At 31.4% G+C, this 18,951-nt stretch overlaps 2 protein-coding genes and 1 long non-coding RNA gene across 5 annotated transcripts in view; 1 reads left to right on the top strand and 2 right to left on the bottom strand.

Annotated features, from left to right (window-relative positions):
- The window catches only part of LOC139483987 (protein MON2 homolog), a 287,784-nt gene that overhangs the window by 149,778 nt on the left and 119,055 nt on the right, over positions 1 to 18,951 (bottom strand). The gene's annotated exons all lie outside the window — the stretch shown is intronic.
- Positions 1 to 18,951, bottom strand: part of LOC139484035 (uncharacterized) — a 107,965-nt gene that overhangs the window by 50,254 nt on the left and 38,760 nt on the right. Inside the window, exons 6-8 of the long non-coding RNA XR_011655106.1 lie at positions 15,765 to 15,848; positions 9,070 to 9,135; positions 206 to 340 (exon numbers count right to left, since the gene is read on the bottom strand). This is a non-coding gene — a long non-coding RNA (uncharacterized lncRNA). The remainder of the gene's footprint in view (positions 1 to 205; positions 341 to 9,069; positions 9,136 to 15,764; positions 15,849 to 18,951) is intronic.
- The window catches only part of LOC139484008 (G-protein coupled receptor dmsr-1-like), a 92,172-nt gene that overhangs the window by 40,894 nt on the left and 32,327 nt on the right, over positions 1 to 18,951 (top strand). The window lies entirely within an intron of this gene.

The following is an 18,951-nucleotide window of genomic DNA, read 5'->3' as shown; positions in this document are numbered from 1 at the left end:
TATATATGAAAAGAAAGCATTATTTTTTGTATTTACAATATATAGCATCAATTTATTTTTTAAATAAGCAAAATTTGCAATTTTTTAAGCCATACCTACTTGCAGGATGTGAGGGAAGCAAAATATCATTTTTTATCAGCATTTATTTGAATTGAACATCCACTATAGATATTGTGCAATTAACTAGGCAAGTTCAGGCTCTTACCTCCATTTTTGTTTCAAGCTGTGTTCTTACAAATACATATTTTTGGCCTACACATGTAGAAGAAATCAATGTTGTTGCATCAATGGTATCTAGAGATGCAAGGTAAAAGCTGTGCATTATCCTTTCATGTTTGATCTGTAATGAATATTTTAAAAGTTTAATTAGAATAAAGATAGGACATTTTGATATCAAAATGTTTCATGATATTTGGTAAAGCTAAAAGTACATGTACTGTAGACAATTCTTAAAATGCAAAGGCAAAAAATTGCCATAAACAAATTTTCCAATGTAAATAGATATATATGTATCAGATAGAAGTACATGTAAACAAGATTCATTATAAAAATTTGTTCTAAACAGAAGAGCTTTTAAACAGAGAAACACAAATAGAAGTATCCTCAAGTATTTATCAAACAATAGCATATTTTTGGCTAAAATAAGCAATCAATGTTGTTGCATAGTAAGAGGTGTTGATTAAAAAAGCTGTGCAACCCTATTAAGATTATCTGTAATGAATATTTCAAAACTTTACTTAAAATTAAGATATGACATTGTGATAGCAACCTGTGTCGTTATATTTGGACATCTGTAAAGATAACAGCTAGTACAAAAACACATTTTCAAGCCTTAATGAATTTATTGTAGGATAAAGAAGTGCATGTGAACTATATTCACAACAAAACTATGTTGAAAAGTTTATGAAACAGAACAACAAGAATAGAATTGTCCCACAAAACTTGAATGACTGTTTCTCCATATAATTCTACCAGATAATCCAAAACTTCCCCCTATGACCTTGAAATTGTATAGTGTATCAGACTAAAAATGGTCAAGTATTTTATCATATTGAAGGTTGGTTTCACAACTGGAGCTCTATAGCAACTAAATCTGCACGAGATTAAAACATCATTTGTTTAATCTTATGTTCTATATCTAGATTTTTATTGTTTTGTAAATTGCTGAATACACACCTGAGAATTCACTCCTATTCAGTGCAATGCCCAAAGTAGGCCAAGACAACACATTAGTAAAATGTAGGAGAAGCCTCATTGACTATTTTAATTAATTTAATCATCTGACTTGACTCAGCATGATAAGTCATTTTCGAATATCTTGTCTGTAAATATTGTCTATATACAGATTGCAAATGTAGATTTAAATCAATTTGTCTGCTGAGACTTCACTGACTATTTCCTGATCATGTTGAAAAATCTTGACAAGTTCTTTTATCATCCTTTCACTGACTTTTTTTCCATGTCTCCAAATTTAGAGAAGTTATATTTTATAATTGACAGATGTCATGATGGTGGAAAGACCTGACATACTTAATTTGATATGACATACCTAGGCTAAAGTGATATACCTAGGCAGACACAAGACATACCTAGGCTGACATGACATATCTAGACTTTTATGACATATCTAGGCTTCATGACATACCTACAGGACATAACATATCTAGGCTGACATGACATACCAAGGCTGACATGACATATCTAGGCTTTCATGACATGCATAGGCTGATATAATTTACATCGGTTGACATGATATACCTAAACTGACATGACATATATAGACTGACATGACATATCTAGACTGACATGATATACATAGGCTGTTATGACATACCTATTCTTAAGTGACATACCTAGGCTAAAGTGACATACCTAGTCTGAAGTGACATACCTATTCTTAAGTGACATACCTAGGCTAAAGTGACATACCTAGTCTGAAGTGACACACCTAGGCTAAAGTGACATACCTAGGCTAAAGTGGCATTATAACCTAGGGTGAAGTGACATACCCAATATTTCTTGCAGCAGACAACATATATATTTTTCAATCATAAATCAGCATATCTGTTTTAACATTTATTCAAATGAATGAATGAAAGAAAGGTTTGTGCAAACAACATCAATAAAACTGAAACAGATGTTGACTTTTTACTGACTAACCTGTAAAGGGGAAGGAGCAAATTATTTTGTCTAACCAAAACTATTTATTAATGGACAAGTATCAGAATAATTTAACTTTAAGAAAAATAAAGGTAAATTCTGACAAGCTTTTTGTTTCTTGGAAAAATATACAAACAAAATATTGCAAAATTACAGGAGAATGACATTGCACAAATGAAATACAATACAGTGGAGAATTTATGTTCCTCTCCTTAATAGCAGTTTAAAATTTCTCTAGTAATTAGACATAAAATATTAAAATATCTACTTAGTATAATATGTCCTAATTCTATTTCCTAATACCATGACTAATCAACCTGTCAATTCCAATATGTCAATTGCCTAGTTAAAAAACAATTAAGTGTAATGTAAAACACAAACAAACTAGTATATACAAGAATTGTTTCCAGTCAAAAGCTGGCTTTAGTATAAATACATGGATAAACACTGTAAGATGCTAACTTTATTTGAACAGGCATTAAGGTAACACGATACCGAATGGCATATCTCCCGATTTCCAAAATTTTTGGCATACGTGTACTTTGAATCGAGTTACATCGCAATATGTAATAAAAAATGGGGGTCACCATTTTTGTTTTTTTGTAATTTTCATAGGAAAACGTTTTGGCGACAAATTTACTTAGGTATAAGGGGAAATGCCTTTTTATCGGCCTACTTTTTTAGATTTTCGAATGGATGGCTATTTTCTTATATACAGAGAAAAACAAAAAACTAACATAATATCCAGGATTGCATAGTGAATCCATACACGTATAGAAACTCATATGTCACCATCCTTGTTTTTGAAATAAATGGCTTCAAAGTTGATCGATAGGCCTAGAATTTGACCAAAAACTTGTGACGTTATGGTGTACGGAATATAACGTTATTCCTTCTCAGAGAAATGGAGAAAAAATATGTGTCAGGATCTGAATGAGTATATTTTATTTTCATTTCCCCTGTCGACTGTCGTAAAGTTCCTAGTTATGCAATATAAAATTCTACTGAATCAGATATGATTTTATTTCGTCCTGCACATGGAATTTCACTCATATGAATTAATATTAAAATCATCTGATTTTCACACCAAACGAGCATATACTTGAAACTTGCGTGAACAGGTTCCATGTGAATCTTATGAGAATAGTTCATGCATAAATCACCGGAATTTTGTACAGGTTAAATTCACGTAAATATTTGAAATAAAAATATCTTTGTTCTAAAATTTGATTAAAACCATAAAAAATACCATCAGATTTTTGTTAAGTTTACGTGAAAATTAAATGAAACATTTCACGTGAGATTCATCCGAATTACTAATTTTTAATTCCATCATATTAGACAATGATCGTATAATCACTGCATCACGTGATGCAGAAATATAGTATTTTAAAAAATTAGATTCATTTAACAGTTTTTTAATTGCTCGGTTTGATGGTTGTTTAACGTTCAGTGGCAACTAGTTCATGCATTTTCGGGACGATACAATACAATTTTGAAGACAGTTGTTTATAAAAGACACATTTGATGCACCAGTCAAAAAAGATTAAACATTCTGTTATTTGTGAAAATTATGAGGGAAAATAATGATCCTGATAAAATACACATTCCAAAAAATAAAATAACACAACTCCAAGAAAAATTCAAAACGAAAAAATCCCTTATCAAATGACGAAATCAAAAGCTGAAAAACATCAAAAGAATGATAAACAGCTGTCATATTCTTGACTTGATACATACAATACATGTAGTATAGTGTACTCTGGATGATGTAAATGTGTTACTTCGTTATATTCCATTTCATTTGTGAAAAATTATTTACATAACATTAAATCTTGAGATCATATATGCATTCTTTATATAAGTAAAACAACTGCGAAATTTAAAAGTTCCAGCTTGAAATTCAACCTGTATCAGATGTAAACCGGAATCTGTACTCTGTACATGTGCTTTTGTATTTTATCAAAATGCCTAATCCAGCAACCTGTCATGAAACAAAATAGAAAATCCAGACGATATGCACACCTATAATATGAGTAGTAACACAAGGTACATAGTTTAAAAGCTGAAGCAAAACGACTGTAGTCCTAAATAATTAGCCGAATTAACTCTATATATACTAAGTGCGGAATTAAAGGTCGAACGGACAAATGTTAAACAATATGATGATACGTGCTCTATAAGTAATTTGGTGACAATGCATATTTTTTAATCAGTTCATATATTATGAATGGAATGGTAATTTGGAGATCTGAAATGTAGTAGCAATGTAAGAAGGCTAGCATTTCCGTCATTTCGTCATTGGTGGAAAGTTGATTAATTGGAAATTTTACCGCATCTCCTTATATTTCATTATGGTTTGAGTTTTCTAGAGAAGAGCAAAAGTTTTAAGACTTAAACTAATATTTACCAAGAGACTGAAATGTTACTGTAACAATTATACTACACATACTCAAAATTTTCCAATGTTTACTAAAACTACAAATAAGAAGTGTAAAGATACTATTCCAATTAGCATTAGTTACAAGTTTCTTGATGTCTTCCAGGCGTTTAATTAATGCCCTGCTGTTGCTATGTTATCAATTGCATATCATATATCTCCATTTATCATTCTATCAGCCAACTTTTGTACAAATAACATGTACATGTACACATTTTTTATTTGTACTTGTACTTTTACAAATAAAGTCTCATGTTACCCCACTGCCATAATGAGCAAGCGGTTACGGAGATATTTAGTTTTGCGTAACTGTTCAATTTTGGTCTTCCTTGCGGTCTGCATTTTAACTTTGTCGAATTTTAAAAAAAAAATTAGAGGCAATGATATAAATTTTATCAACTTAAGTTCCAAGTGACGGGTGTAAATTGTAGGATTGATTGATTTGATTATTGGTTGGTTAACGTCCAGTGGAAAATATTTCATGCATGTTCAGGACGAGAACAAGTTAACAATAAATACAATAGGTAGGTTTTGCAATAGAGGCAGGGTATCCGTGATGATGGTCGGGAAAATTTAAACTGACGCTATACATGTATATATATATACTAGTTCTAAAAACTAATTTTAAGAAAGAAACTTTCCGGGCCTTTTCCGACGAATAGTATGCGAGCAATATGGCCCTCAGAGCCTAAAAGATAACTTTGTTAATTTTCTTTCAGTCGTTTTGTCTCCCAACTTGTACATGTACATTATTTCCAACTCAAAACTAAAAAACCCCGAATTGCCATGCATGCGTAAATTAACACGAATATAAAATCTAAATGATTTCAAGATCTTGCTTTTTTACAGTCTCTTGCCGTTTGAATAATAAAAAGTCAGTCGTTTGCATGTAAATTTCGAGAAAAAAAATTATAATGGAATCAGGGAACAAGGAACCGGTCTGACTACAGCCAGCCCCAACTATCAACTTGCGTTTGTAGACGCAAGTGGATACTCGGGGCTGGCTTTATTCAGACTGTAACGGAACCTGAATTTTGTTTTGTTTTTTTCTGCCGAATCAAGTGCCCATGTATTTCTCAGCCTTCGTTAACTTTCTTATGTTTCATTCCGATGTTTCTGTCCGTCCTGAATAGACCTGGTTTATACGATTACAAAGCTGGCACTGTATTTTAAAATATTTCCAAAACTATATCGAATTTACTCTGTACAAACCAATGAATTTCAGAGACTGTTTTGTTTACACATGGAACACAGGAAAAGTAATTCGGCTAAATAACCACTTTTTTACATTCCATACAAACAAACTATTTTCTGTATGATTTTCAACGTCTGCTTGTATTGTGCTTTTCCCCCTAATCATATCCATATTCTCATCCAAATAAATTTAAATTTTGTCCGAGCGTGTTTTTGATGACCATTTTAAAACGAATTTAATAGTTGTAAAATTCCCCGGTTTTTTTTTCACACATCATCTAAGCTTCTATAAATTAGATTTCTACTTTCAAAACAAAATTTCATGGGGATACGGTGTGAATCATGAATAAGTACTTATTGCAAAAATAAACCAAGGTTTATTTTTATAAATTGTTTGGATGGAGAGTTGTCTCATTGGCACTCACACCACATCTTCCTATATCTATACCACGAATAAAAATAAAGTGATAAAACTGTGTCTGTTATGCATAAGAATATATTTAGATAAAGCGTGCATATGTTTTAATATCAAAGAAACAGAATATTAAAAAGTAAGGTAATACTTTTTAAAGATTAACAATGAGCAGAATGATTGCCGGAAAACGATAAAACAATCTATGTCAAATAACCGCTACTTATTGCATCAAAACTCTCGGCACTCTGCATCTAGGGAAAGTTACCGTTAAAAATGTCACACAAAACTCGCTGTATTGGCTTATATGTATTCATGAACGTTATTTGATAACGTCAGGAACGATAACTCATGGCGTAACGTCATTCGGTATCGTGTTACCTTAAACTGTTGTTTCAAAGCAAGATATTGTCATCTGCCTTAATGTATAACTTGTAGCATTAGGAACATAAAGAGTTGAGAGGTATTTTTTGGAAGGCTTGCCCTCAAATTTTGTTCTCTGATATGAATTGAAATATTTGTTCATACTGCACATAAATAATATCTTTTTTTCCTTGGTTGGTTCTTTAATACAATTTATGTCAAGTAGATAACAAAAGTTAAAACCACATGTTGTTAAATGTTTACATAATAAAGATTATTTTTAGGAGCTATGAATGCTAGATAAATCATACTGACTGTGCTAGTAGGTTTGTATTGATAAGAACAAAACCATTGTCATGAGGGTTTACACAAGATATACAAAAAACATTGAAACAAATTTGATCTCTGTCAGCTCACAAGTTACAAAATTTCCCGATTCTCATTAGTTCAAAATTTTCACCATGTCATGTTAAATATCTTCATATAAAGTATCTTGAGTGGAGCACAAATATTACTCAACTTTGTACTTGTTTGGCTTTATAACTATTTTGATATGAGGATCACTGATGAGTAGACGAATCGAATCGCAAGTCTGATGTACTGAATTATAATCCTGGTACCTTTGATAACTATAATAGCAACAGAAGGATCTAAATCTTATCCTAAATATGCCCATGCACTGCCACAACTTCTGTGTTGTAAGGATTTATCTAATTTGCTATTATATTGTTCATGAGAAATGTGAAACCAATGGTATTTAGTCAAAAAAAAACAATTCCTGCTGATATTTCTAATACTTTAAAAGTTTGATTGATCAAGAACAGACATAAGACCTAAAACAAGAACTTGACCTCAACCCAAAGGCAATCTAAAAAGGTTGAATATACCTAAAGGACATTCTAAATTCACAATTCTAGGTGAAATTGACAATATCTTGGCAAAAACAAAGAAACAAGTCCAGCACTACACAGAAAATTAATGAAGGGTAAGCAAAATACTGCTCCCCACCAAGCACTATTCATGTTGCTCCACTTGGATCCCTCAATTCAATTGCTTCTTTGTAAGCAGTCGAAGCTTTAAGCATGTGTACATCATTTTTTTTTCCTTTTGTATTGCAACGTTCACGTCTTAATTTACAGATGGCAATTGAGTGAAAATACAAATTTGCTAATATTTGTAATGTAATATTGCTATTGAAATTAAAGAAAAATTTCTGTTAATGATTTTGTTCTTGAAATGTTTTATCATAACAGAATTCTTATTTACTAAAGTAGCTCTGGATAGAATGCTCAATAATTCATAAATAAAATGAAATATTCATTTAAAGGATATGTATCATTGTTTGATTAATTCAAATGTAGCCACTACATACCCAATCTCAAGGCAAAATCAATCTTTTTTAAAAGAAAACTCAATTAAATTTGATACAAAAATTGATTTTGTATATGTAATTACCATGTCGATATATAAATTATGCAAAAAGATAAATCAAATTTGCCTCTGATGAGAAAAAGTGCTATCTCAGTTTCCCCACTGAGCTGATCACAAAAAAATAACATTAAATAAAGTTTAGAACCAAGTAGCCTAATTGTAACTGAAATAAATCTACTGGGTTTTTAAAATTCACTTTATAAAACAAACAGTCCCTTATTTCCAGATTTTTTTTTAATATGCACTACTCTTACACACTTACCAATTGCAAGTGGTAACAGATTGGGTAAATTTGATTTTATGAGCAACTTTGAAGGATAATTTCATAAGTATACATATTTTGTCACTAAGTTAACAGAACTAAGTATAGTTAACCCATCAGAAAAGATTTTATAATGAACAGGACAAATTGTCTGAATTCTATTAAGGAACTGATATATCATGAATTTATTTGATTGAACAATCAATCTGTAGTCATTACAAGATACAAGCTTCTTGACAAGACAACTTTCTCTCTCCCATCATCTACTTGGCTTTACCAGACACTGGACAAACAGATACAACCATCAATTAATTGCATGGTCGATACTACTGGACATTTAATTACCACAATCAATTTACAAAAAATACAATAAACAATAGTAAGAGTACTATTTATTGTCCTTTCATCTGATGTTATGGTTTGGTTAAAGTTTAGTTGTAATAAGGGTATTTACTTCCTTAACTATACTGATATACACATTCAGAAATAAAAATAATGTTGAAGCAATAAATAAATGTGTTATGTGTGCAGAGATCTATTTCACCCCCCCCCCCCCCCCCCCCTATTTTTTTTTTACATTCAAACTGAAAGATACACAATTTTAAATAAATAAACGATATGAAATTTAGGTCCATTTTTCTAAAGGTAATAAATAAATCAGTGATTCTAATATATGTTTTAAGCCATTGGCCCATATGGGCATAAAAAGCTTTTCAATAAAGTAAAATATATTTATCAAAAGAATGATTTATTAATAATAAGAAATAGATCCCCACTACAAAACAGTTTATACCCTCGCCTACTCACTTTTATTAAATTTGACCTATCTTGCCATTATGACTCACACTTGTGTTAATGGTATCTGGAATAGGTCTGAAAATATAGGTTATCAGGAGTAAGTTTTCATATGATATATGTGGCAATCCAAGATTGTCCAGTTACAAAATAACAATTGTACCATTTATATGCAAGCAGGGGCATAATTTTTGTCCCATGCACACATTCTCACTTTCCATTCTATTATACTGACAAACTGTTATTTTGTTATGTATTCAGTAACTGCTTTTTGTAGAGCAATAAAACCAACTGACAAACTGTTATTTTGTTATGTATTCAGTAACTACTTTATGTAGAGCAATAAAGCCAATTTTTGACAGCCATTTTTGCTATCCACAAACTGTACACCAGCAAAATATAAACTCTCATCTACTCAGAGTTACTAAGAAGTCAACCTGTAACTAAGAACTGCATCAGAATCACTTTCATTATTGTTAGTATAACAGCAAGTTAGCTTTTTAAAGCATGAAAGGAAATCTTGAATAAGTTGATAAATCAAAAATTTGACATTTGCCTTACAACTAGTAATGCAAAGTTTAGATTTTGTCTTCTGTCTGTATTTGACATATGTAAACACACATAATGGTCAAACTGTCACAATATATCAAGTGGACAAAGATTATCTATTACCATGAAGAATGTGTGAACTGTTTATCAACTCTTCAAGCTTCTATAGAGAATACCCCAAAGATGTCAGCTTTTGAGCAATTCATTTTTTCAAATCTTAACCAGATGCTCCGCAGAGTTCGAACCCTGAACATTGGGGCAAGTATGGACACAACATTCAAGCTTAGTTGACACATAATGAAAATAAGTTTTTAAATTGGACATTACCTATAATGGTCCAATATCCAAAATCAAAATACATGGTTAGATTCAGCATATCAAAGAACCCCAAGAATTCAATTTTTGATGAAATCAAATAAAGTTCAATTTTAGACCCTTTAGACCTCAATGTGGACCAATTTAATAACCGGGCCCAAACATCAAAAATCCAAATACATGGTTAGATTAAGCATATATCAAAGAACCCCAAATATACAATTTTTGTTGAAATCAAACAAAGTTTAATTTCGGACCCCAATTTGGACCAACTTGAAAACTGGGCCTATAATAAAAAATCTAAATACATGGTTAGATTCAGCATATCAAAGAACCCCAAGGATTCAATTTTTGTTGATATCAAACAAAGTTTAATTTTGGACCACGATTTGGACCAACTTGAAAATTGGGCCCATAATAAAAAATCTAAGTACCGTTACATGTTTATATTCAGCATATCAAAGAATCCCAATGATTAAAATTTTGTTGATATCAAACAAAGTTTAATTTTGGACCACAATTTGGACCAACTTGAAAACTGGGCCCATAATGAAAAAATCTACAATGTTTAGATTCAGCATATCAAAGAACCCCAAGAATTCAATTTTTGTTGAAATCAAACAAAGTTTAATTTTGGACCCCCATTTGGACCAACTTGAAAACAATCAAAAATCAAAGTACATGTTTAGATTCAGCATATCAAAGAACCCCAAGGATTCAATTTTTGTTAAAATCAAACTTAGTTTAATTTTGGACCCTTTGGATCTTAATGTAGATCAATTTGAAAACGGGACCAAAAATTAAGAATCTACATACACAGTTAGATTCAGCATATCAAAGAACCCCAATTATTCAATTTTTGATTAAATCAAACAAAGTTTAATTTTGGAAGCTTTGGGCCCCTTAATCCTAAACTGTTGGGACCAAAACTCCCAAAATCAAACCCAACCTTCCTTTTATGGTCATAAACCTTTTGTTTAAATTTCATAGATTTCTATTTAATTATACTAAAGTTATGGTGCAAAAACCAAGAAAAATGCTTATTTGGGCCCCTTTTTGGCCCCTAATTCCTAAACTGTTGGGACCTCAACTCCCAAAATCAATCCCAACCTTTAGTGGTCATAAACCTTGTGTTTAAATTTCATTGATTTTTATTTACTTATACTAAAGTTATTGTGCCAAAACCAAGAATAATGCTTATTTAATGCCCTTTTTTGGCCCCCTATTCCTAAACTGTTAGAACCTAAACTCTCAAAATCAATCCCAACCTTCCTTTTGTTGTCACAAACCTTGTGTCAAAATTTCATAGATTTCTATTTACTTTAACTAAAGTTACAGCGTGAAAACCAAGAAAATGCTTATTTGGGCCCTTTTTGGCCCCTAATTCCTAAACTGTTGGGACCAAAACTCCCAAAATCAATCCAAACCTTCCTTTTGTGGTCATAAACCTTGTGTTTAAATTTCATAGATTTCTATTTACTTATACTAAAGTTATAGTGCGAAAACCAAATGTCTTCGGACGACGACTACAACGCCAACATGATACCAATATACGACCAAAATTTTTTCAATTTTTGCGTTCGTATAAAAAGAGTGTTCTACATGCCCATGTCCAATACTTTTGATGCCGATTTCTTTGGGTTTATTATCTGTGAAATACCAGAAGTGAATAATATATACTCTAGAATAAAGGTAGTTTCTTTCTTGGTTCAGTTTGCTTCATGTGAATTATAATTGAGTAATTCCTGAAATTTTGTACATATTTAAAGCAGGTTCTTGGAAACTGAATATAACATTGGTTCATTTGAATAAATATGAATTGATACTAATTGAAATTGATTTGCATGTGCAAAATAAAATATCTGTTATTGCGTAATCCAAGAATGAAAGCTTGTCTAAATGACGTAGGCACAAATGTGGTAGGTTGTTAAACTTTTGCAGCATCAGAAAACAAAAGCTATATTAACCTACTTTTGTAAGTAACATGTACTTGTGTTAGAAAAATATCACTATAAACCAGCTAACAAGTAGCTCCCATTTCATTGAGAAATATGAGGACTTGGATGCTTACCACATATTTGGTAACCCAATTGTGTGAAAACATTATTTCTAAGCAGAATATTGTTATAGAATATTCAACCAAGCAAAATTTCTGATGTTAATTTGGTAATATGCCTGTCCCAACCCCAGATACTTCATCCCAGTGGTTGTTGAAGGCTGTACTGTGACCTGTAGTTGTTGATACCCTTGTCATGTGGTCTCTGGTGGATTGTTGTCTCATTGGCAATTATAGCAATTAACCTCCTTTTTTGTGTCTTGGATAGTAAACAAATAGAATAGTAAAAAAACAAAAGCAATAAAATGTCATTAAGAAGAATTAACTTGTTTTGCTGGCATCTTTAGTTTACCTGGTAATCCAAATAAAAAATCACACAATAAAAATGAGTTAATTTCATCTGATGAGAATTACCCAGGCACTACAGTAACTAATTAAGGAACAGTTATCAAAGGCTTTTAAAAAATGACGATTTCATACTTAATTAGAACTTGCTTTTCATACAAAACATATGTCCCCTAGCTGTTAATCATAAGAAATTATGACCAACATACGGAAATAAAGTCCAAAAAAGCAAAAACACCTACACATGTCTTAAATTAAACCATAGTACATCTTTGGTTTATAAGTATAAAGATCTTTAGATGATGAGAAACAGTAGGAAATACAAATGTGAGGTAAATGGTCAATAAAAGACCAACCAACCAGCAAAAACACCAGAACATTTACAGGTCAACATTCTGTCTTCAACAGAGACAAATATCAAGCTCTAAATCAGCCCCAAGTCCTTTCAATATACAGTTTTCCTAGATGTAATGGTCCACAATCTCATTAAGTAATATCATTGGCAAAGTCATTTTATAGATATTTGACAAAAGCTTGTGAATGCTGTTGCCATTAAGTCATGGCAACAGCATACAGGCGAGACCGAACTGGTCATTTCACTAGATCTTTTGATTCCATCTGAAAATGAAAGTATTTTAAGCTAGATAATACTTCCATGATCTGAATTATATTTACAGTTAACAGCAATTTAAACAATTTCAGTAAGTATGAATTTGTCTGACCATATAAGAAATTTTAAGTCAGATATTTGAAATATTTTCAGAAAATAGTTTGAAGATTATACATTCTACTATTTTTTTTTATTAAGAATCGCCTACCATGTCATCTTAAAAAAAAGGTATCATGATAGAATATGTCCATGGGTTCAAAAGCTATATATGTATAAGGCAGCCCACTATCTATAATATGAAAACCCACTTCGGTTTGACTGTATAATATATAAATTTTGTAAGTTAATCCCATTCATGTTGTTATAATTGTTTACTATTCTAAATGAGAGCAACCCCTGTCGTCTTAGAATCATTACACTCCCCTCTCTGAAGTTAAACAACACCATTTTTAAACATTGTTCATCAAATATGTTAAAATTCTGTTTTTCCATAAATTTGAAAAAGAAGTTGACATTATATATTGAAAATATAAATAGTAATTTGCATAATGAAGATGTTGATTTCTAAGTTGATAATTCTAAATAACTATAAAAAATAGAAATAGTTAATAGAAATATGTAATATATGTAATACATTATTATCGCTATTTTGTGCATTATTCCTTTGATCTTTATTTGTGATAATTTTTCATATCATGCTACTCACTTGAGAAGGAAAATTATCGCTAGAAACTAAGGAGGCACGTGGCGTTGCTAACAAAATTGACATGAAATTGACCATGTCGTCATAGGTAAAATAGCAATAAACAGATTATCATTGGTCATCTCAACTCGATTGCAATTCTCGCTTTCCCCGTCCGAGAAATCAAACCAAGAAAATCAATCTCGTTGAAAATAATCTTTAATTATTCTATGACATACATGAATCATAATTATTAAAATTTTATAAATATTTTAGAGTTATCAACTTTGAAATTAACATCTTCATTATGCAAATTACTGCAACATAACATTGATTTCATTTGAATTATACTGCTTTCATATGACTAGACATTTTTTGCCAAACTTTTGTGTTTTAAGCTTTACTTTCATTTTCAAAAATGCCAACAGCATCAGAAGATGTTAGTTATAACTGCATATTTTTTTTTTTTTTTAAATTATACAAAATGACGGCAAGTGATGGTCACATTTGTAGCAAAAAGAGCTAGGCTTCATTTCATTATATTATCAACTATATTGGCAGGGCTTTCTAATTTTTTATTGAAATTCTAAACAATGTTTCATATTCAATTTGTGTAATCAATCTTATATGTTAGGTTATTATATATAGGCAAATGATTTTTAAAATTCTAAAAATGTTATTAAGACTGATTAGCTGAGTTGTTAAAGAGTAATTTCACACTCCCTCATGAAATCTGATCACTTCACTCTTATATACCTTTTTCACTCTCATCAGTTATACTCGAGAGTTATAAAAGAAAACATTCTTGAGATGCTGCTTCATTCTATACGTAAACCCCTATTCTCTAAATAACTCATTAGCTATCTATCTCAAATAACAAATAAACCTGTTTTTATTGTTTTGGTATGTGCTCTTAAAGAACAAAATGAAAATTAATGAAATATAATTTGATAAAAAAAATCATTATCAAATAAAATCTTAAAATTTGTAATGAATTTTTTGGACAGGCAATAAATTCGTTCAGATTCTTGAAAGAGAAGAGGTGTGTGAACTCTAGGTGTGATTTATTGATTGACAAGAATGTTAGATAATTTGGGGAAGTTATTTGATGTTTTAAAGATTTAATACTGTCAAATTATACATCAAATCCTCACCAACTTAAATCAAGTCTTTATAAAAGACAGCTTATCAAAACAAATCTTATCTTGAAGATTCTAAATTGACAGATATATTCTTTTGAAATTATAATTCAAGAGATAAGACTGGCCTATTACTGGCTTCCCGCCAAACATGGTAATTATAAAATTTAAAAAAAGTGAATTTTCGTTAAGAAGAAGTGACAAGGCGTCTTTCAACTTCCTTTTTTACAAGACTTTCAGTCCATCAATCTAATCTTATCTACAATTGTTCAAACTTAATAACACATCTACATTTATCTTTTATCTTTATATAAATATAAATTTCTGGAATTTTTAGCAGATTTAAACTTTCCTGAACTGGTTGATTATTCTTTTATCATATACTGTACACAAAGTTATTTGTTTTCAGTTCTTCATTAGTCAAAATTCAATTAAGACCTCAAATTTTCTTGGTATCTACTGAATTGCTAATGTGACCTCATACACAATGAACACAATGACAATGACTTCATAGAGAAAGCACATGATTGTTCAAATCAACAGTCAAATCAGTCAAATGAAAAACACTGTTCTTCAGGTCTGTCTAACTATAAAGAGATAGACAATACACATGATATAACAAGATTAAAGCTGAGTACAGAAAAGTAAAAACAAAAGCTGCCATAGCAGCAGGATCTGGATAAAGCAAAATGTCACTGTTCAATTCATCAATATAACATGTATCTTTCATGCAAATCTTGACCGATTTCTTGTAGAAAACACAAAAATCAATACAATTGTGATGACATCAAATTGAATCTGTATAAATGACGTATTCTTGGTTAAAGCTTTGATGTGGTCATTAGTTCTGCTTTATCAGACCTCTAATTTCCTGTTTTTCCAACATTTTCCACCATTTAGTGACAAGGATGGAGGTTTTGAAAAATGATAAGGGCTAAACCAATTACATTAAACAGGTCATGCAATATTACAACAAAGACAAAAGCTTTCTACTTATTTAATTAAACTGACCTTGAAGAGTACCTTTAATTACTATTCCCTGGACTATCAATATCTTCTTATGAATGACAGGTCATCTGTCTGTAGTGTATAAATCTGAACTAGAGGCTCTAAAGAGCCTGTGTCGCTCACCTTGGTATATGTGAATATTAAACAAAGGAAGCAGATGGATTCATGACAAAATTGTGTTTTGATGATGGTGATGTGTTTGTAAATCTTACTTTACTAAACAGTCTTGCTGCTTACAATTATCTCTATCTATAATGAATTGGCCCAGTAATATCAGTGGAAATGTTAATAAAAATTTACAAATTTTATGAAAATTGTTAAAAATTGACTATAAAGGAAAATAACTCCTTAGGGGGTCAATTGACCATTTCGGTCATGTTGACTTATTTGTAAATCTTACTTTGCTGAACATTATTGCTGTTTACAGTTTATCTTTATCTATAATAATATTCAAGATAATGACCAAAAACTGCAAAATTTTCTTAAAATTACCAATTAAGTGGCAGCAACCCAACAATGGTTTGTTTGATTAATCTGAAAATTTCAGGGCTGATAGATCTTGACCTAATGAACATTTTTATTCCGTCAGATTTGCTCTTAATGCTTTCGTTTTTGAGATATAAGCCAAAAACTGATTTGACCCCTATGTTCTATTTTAAGTAACGGCGGCCATGTTTTTTGACGGATCAAAAATCGAAGCACACACTTTGTGCAGGATAATCTAAGGAACAATCATGCTAAGTTTCATCCAAATCCAAAAACAGCAAAATTACCTATTCACGGGCAGCAACCCAACAACGGGTTGTCAGATTCATCTGAAAATTGTATAGCAGATAGATATTGATCTGCTTAACAATTTAACCCCATGTCAGATTTGCTCTAAATGCTTTGGTTTTTGAGTTATAAGCCAAAAACTGCATTTTACCCCTATGTTCTATTTTTAGCCCATGGCCATCTTGGTTGGTTGAACGGGTCACGTCACACATTTTTAAAACTAGATACCCCAAAGATGATTGTTGCCAAGTTTGGATTAATTTGTCCCAGTAGTTTCAGAGGAGAAGATTTTTGTAAAAGATAACTAAGATTTACGAAAAATTGTTAACAATTGACTATAAAGGGCAATAACTCCTAAAGGGGTCAACTGACCATTTTGGTTATGTTGACTTATTTGTAAATCTTACTTTGCTGAACATTATTGCTGTTTACAGTTTATCTCTATCTATAATAATATTCAAAATAATAACCAAAAACAGCAAAATTTCCTTAAAATTACCAATTCAGGGGCAGCAACCCAACAACGGGTTGTCCGATTCATCTGAAAATTTCAGGGCAGATAGATCTTGACCTGATAAACAATTATACCCCATATCAGATTTGCTCTAAATGCTTTGGTTTTTGAGTTATAAGCCAAAAACTGCATTTTACCCCTATGTTCTATTTTTAGCCGTGGCGGCCATCTTGGTTGGTTGACCGGGTCACGCCACACATTTTTTAAACTAGATACCCCAATGATGATTGTGGCCAAGTTTGGTTTAATTTGGCCCAGTAGTTTCAGAGGAGAAGATTTTTGTAAAAGCTAACGACGCCGGACGACGACGCCGGACGCCGGACGCCAAGTGATGGGAAAAGCTCACTTGGCCCTTTGGGCCAGGTGAGCTAAAAAAGTAGCAGTTTTTATTTGCATTTTTAACTCAAGTACCATTTTTCAACTTGAATTTGATCTGTCTTATGACAAAAGCGGATGGATGTAATACCTTAGTGGTTTATTTGGTTTGATATATTGTCCAATTGCTGTTATGCTTTCAATAAATTTAAATCAAACTTCAAACTTCCTGTTTTTGGAAATCAACTTGTGTTGTTAGTTATTGTTCTTTTTTGTATGGATGTTGGTTTTATCAGAGGAGTCAGTTGTTGGTGGTTGGAGTGGTCAGTAATGCTGTTCAATATTTTTGGTAATCAATGTTATTCTTTTCAAGTAATGTTTGATACTTGAGGAAAATTTGTCCTATATTCAATTAAGAGCTGTGCCATAAGCACATGATATGCCAATCGCCCATTTACATGTATTTTATAATACTTTAAATGATTAATATAATCAACTTAAAATACTGTGAGCACTGCTCCAAAAGCCCACACCCTTTAAAATCAACATGCACACACAGTGTAACCATCAACACAAAATATCATTTTGGCACTATTAAGGCTACCTCAACTTTAATTCAGGGTGTGGTCAAAGTGGGAAAAAAGGACAGCTTTTGATGATTTTTCAAGGAATAAAGTTTCACAACTCTGCAACGTCTGACTTTTTTAAAAATTATAAGGGAACTTACATCAATATATATAAACAATTCCCCAATGTTTCATGAAAACTGACCAAAGTGTTTTTGAGTTAAATTGTCAGAAAACAGGAAAATTCACACTTTTTCACAAGTTCAAATATTCCAAAACTTAAAATCAGAAATTTGAAATTTGAAAGAGAACTTATGTCAATATATTTCAACTAAGTGTCAGGCAAATTTTTTCCCATCCTGCAGCTTAAAGAAAATATTACCAATACAATTAATCATACAGGGGCTGATCCAGCCATTTTAAAAAGGGGGGTTCCTAACCCAGGACAAAGGGGGGCTTCCAACTACATGTCCCAATTCAAAATGCATTGATCATCCAAAACAAAGGGGGGGGGGGGTTCCAACCCCTGGAACCCTTCCCCCTGGATTTCACCCCTGTCATACATGTAGTTTGAATAGCATGATAAAAACTAATAAAACACTTTGCTGAGCGCAGCCTGATACAACCACAGGGGTTGAACCCTGAACAGTTGGGCCAAATTTGGACACTATATTCAAGTTTGAAACAGTCTGAATTTAGATTGTGATCAAAGTTTTGACATTATATAGGTTTCAGACTCAAAATAAATGTGTCAAAGATCTTAAAAATCTATTACGCAATACTGTGCATTTAAAGATTTCTTCTAGAAACTTTTCAAAAAAATTGAAATTTGAAAAAAAGTACCCCTAAAAAATTTGGGAAAAAAGGGAATAACATATTGTTACTGAAATTTATGTTAAATACTGCGAGGATTTAATTAGGAAGAGGCATATTTTTGTTTTAACACATTAGAGAACAAATTAACCAAACGTTTTAAATGCAAGAAAAAAACACCTAAGGATAGTTTAGCTGCAGATAAAGA

The sequence above is a fragment of the Mytilus edulis genome, chromosome 1 (genome assembly GCF_963676685.1).
Source record: "Mytilus edulis chromosome 1, xbMytEdul2.2, whole genome shotgun sequence".
Taxonomy (NCBI): Eukaryota; Metazoa; Mollusca; class Bivalvia; order Mytilida; family Mytilidae; genus Mytilus; species Mytilus edulis.
This window is presented reverse-complemented; position numbering and strand designations above follow the sequence as displayed.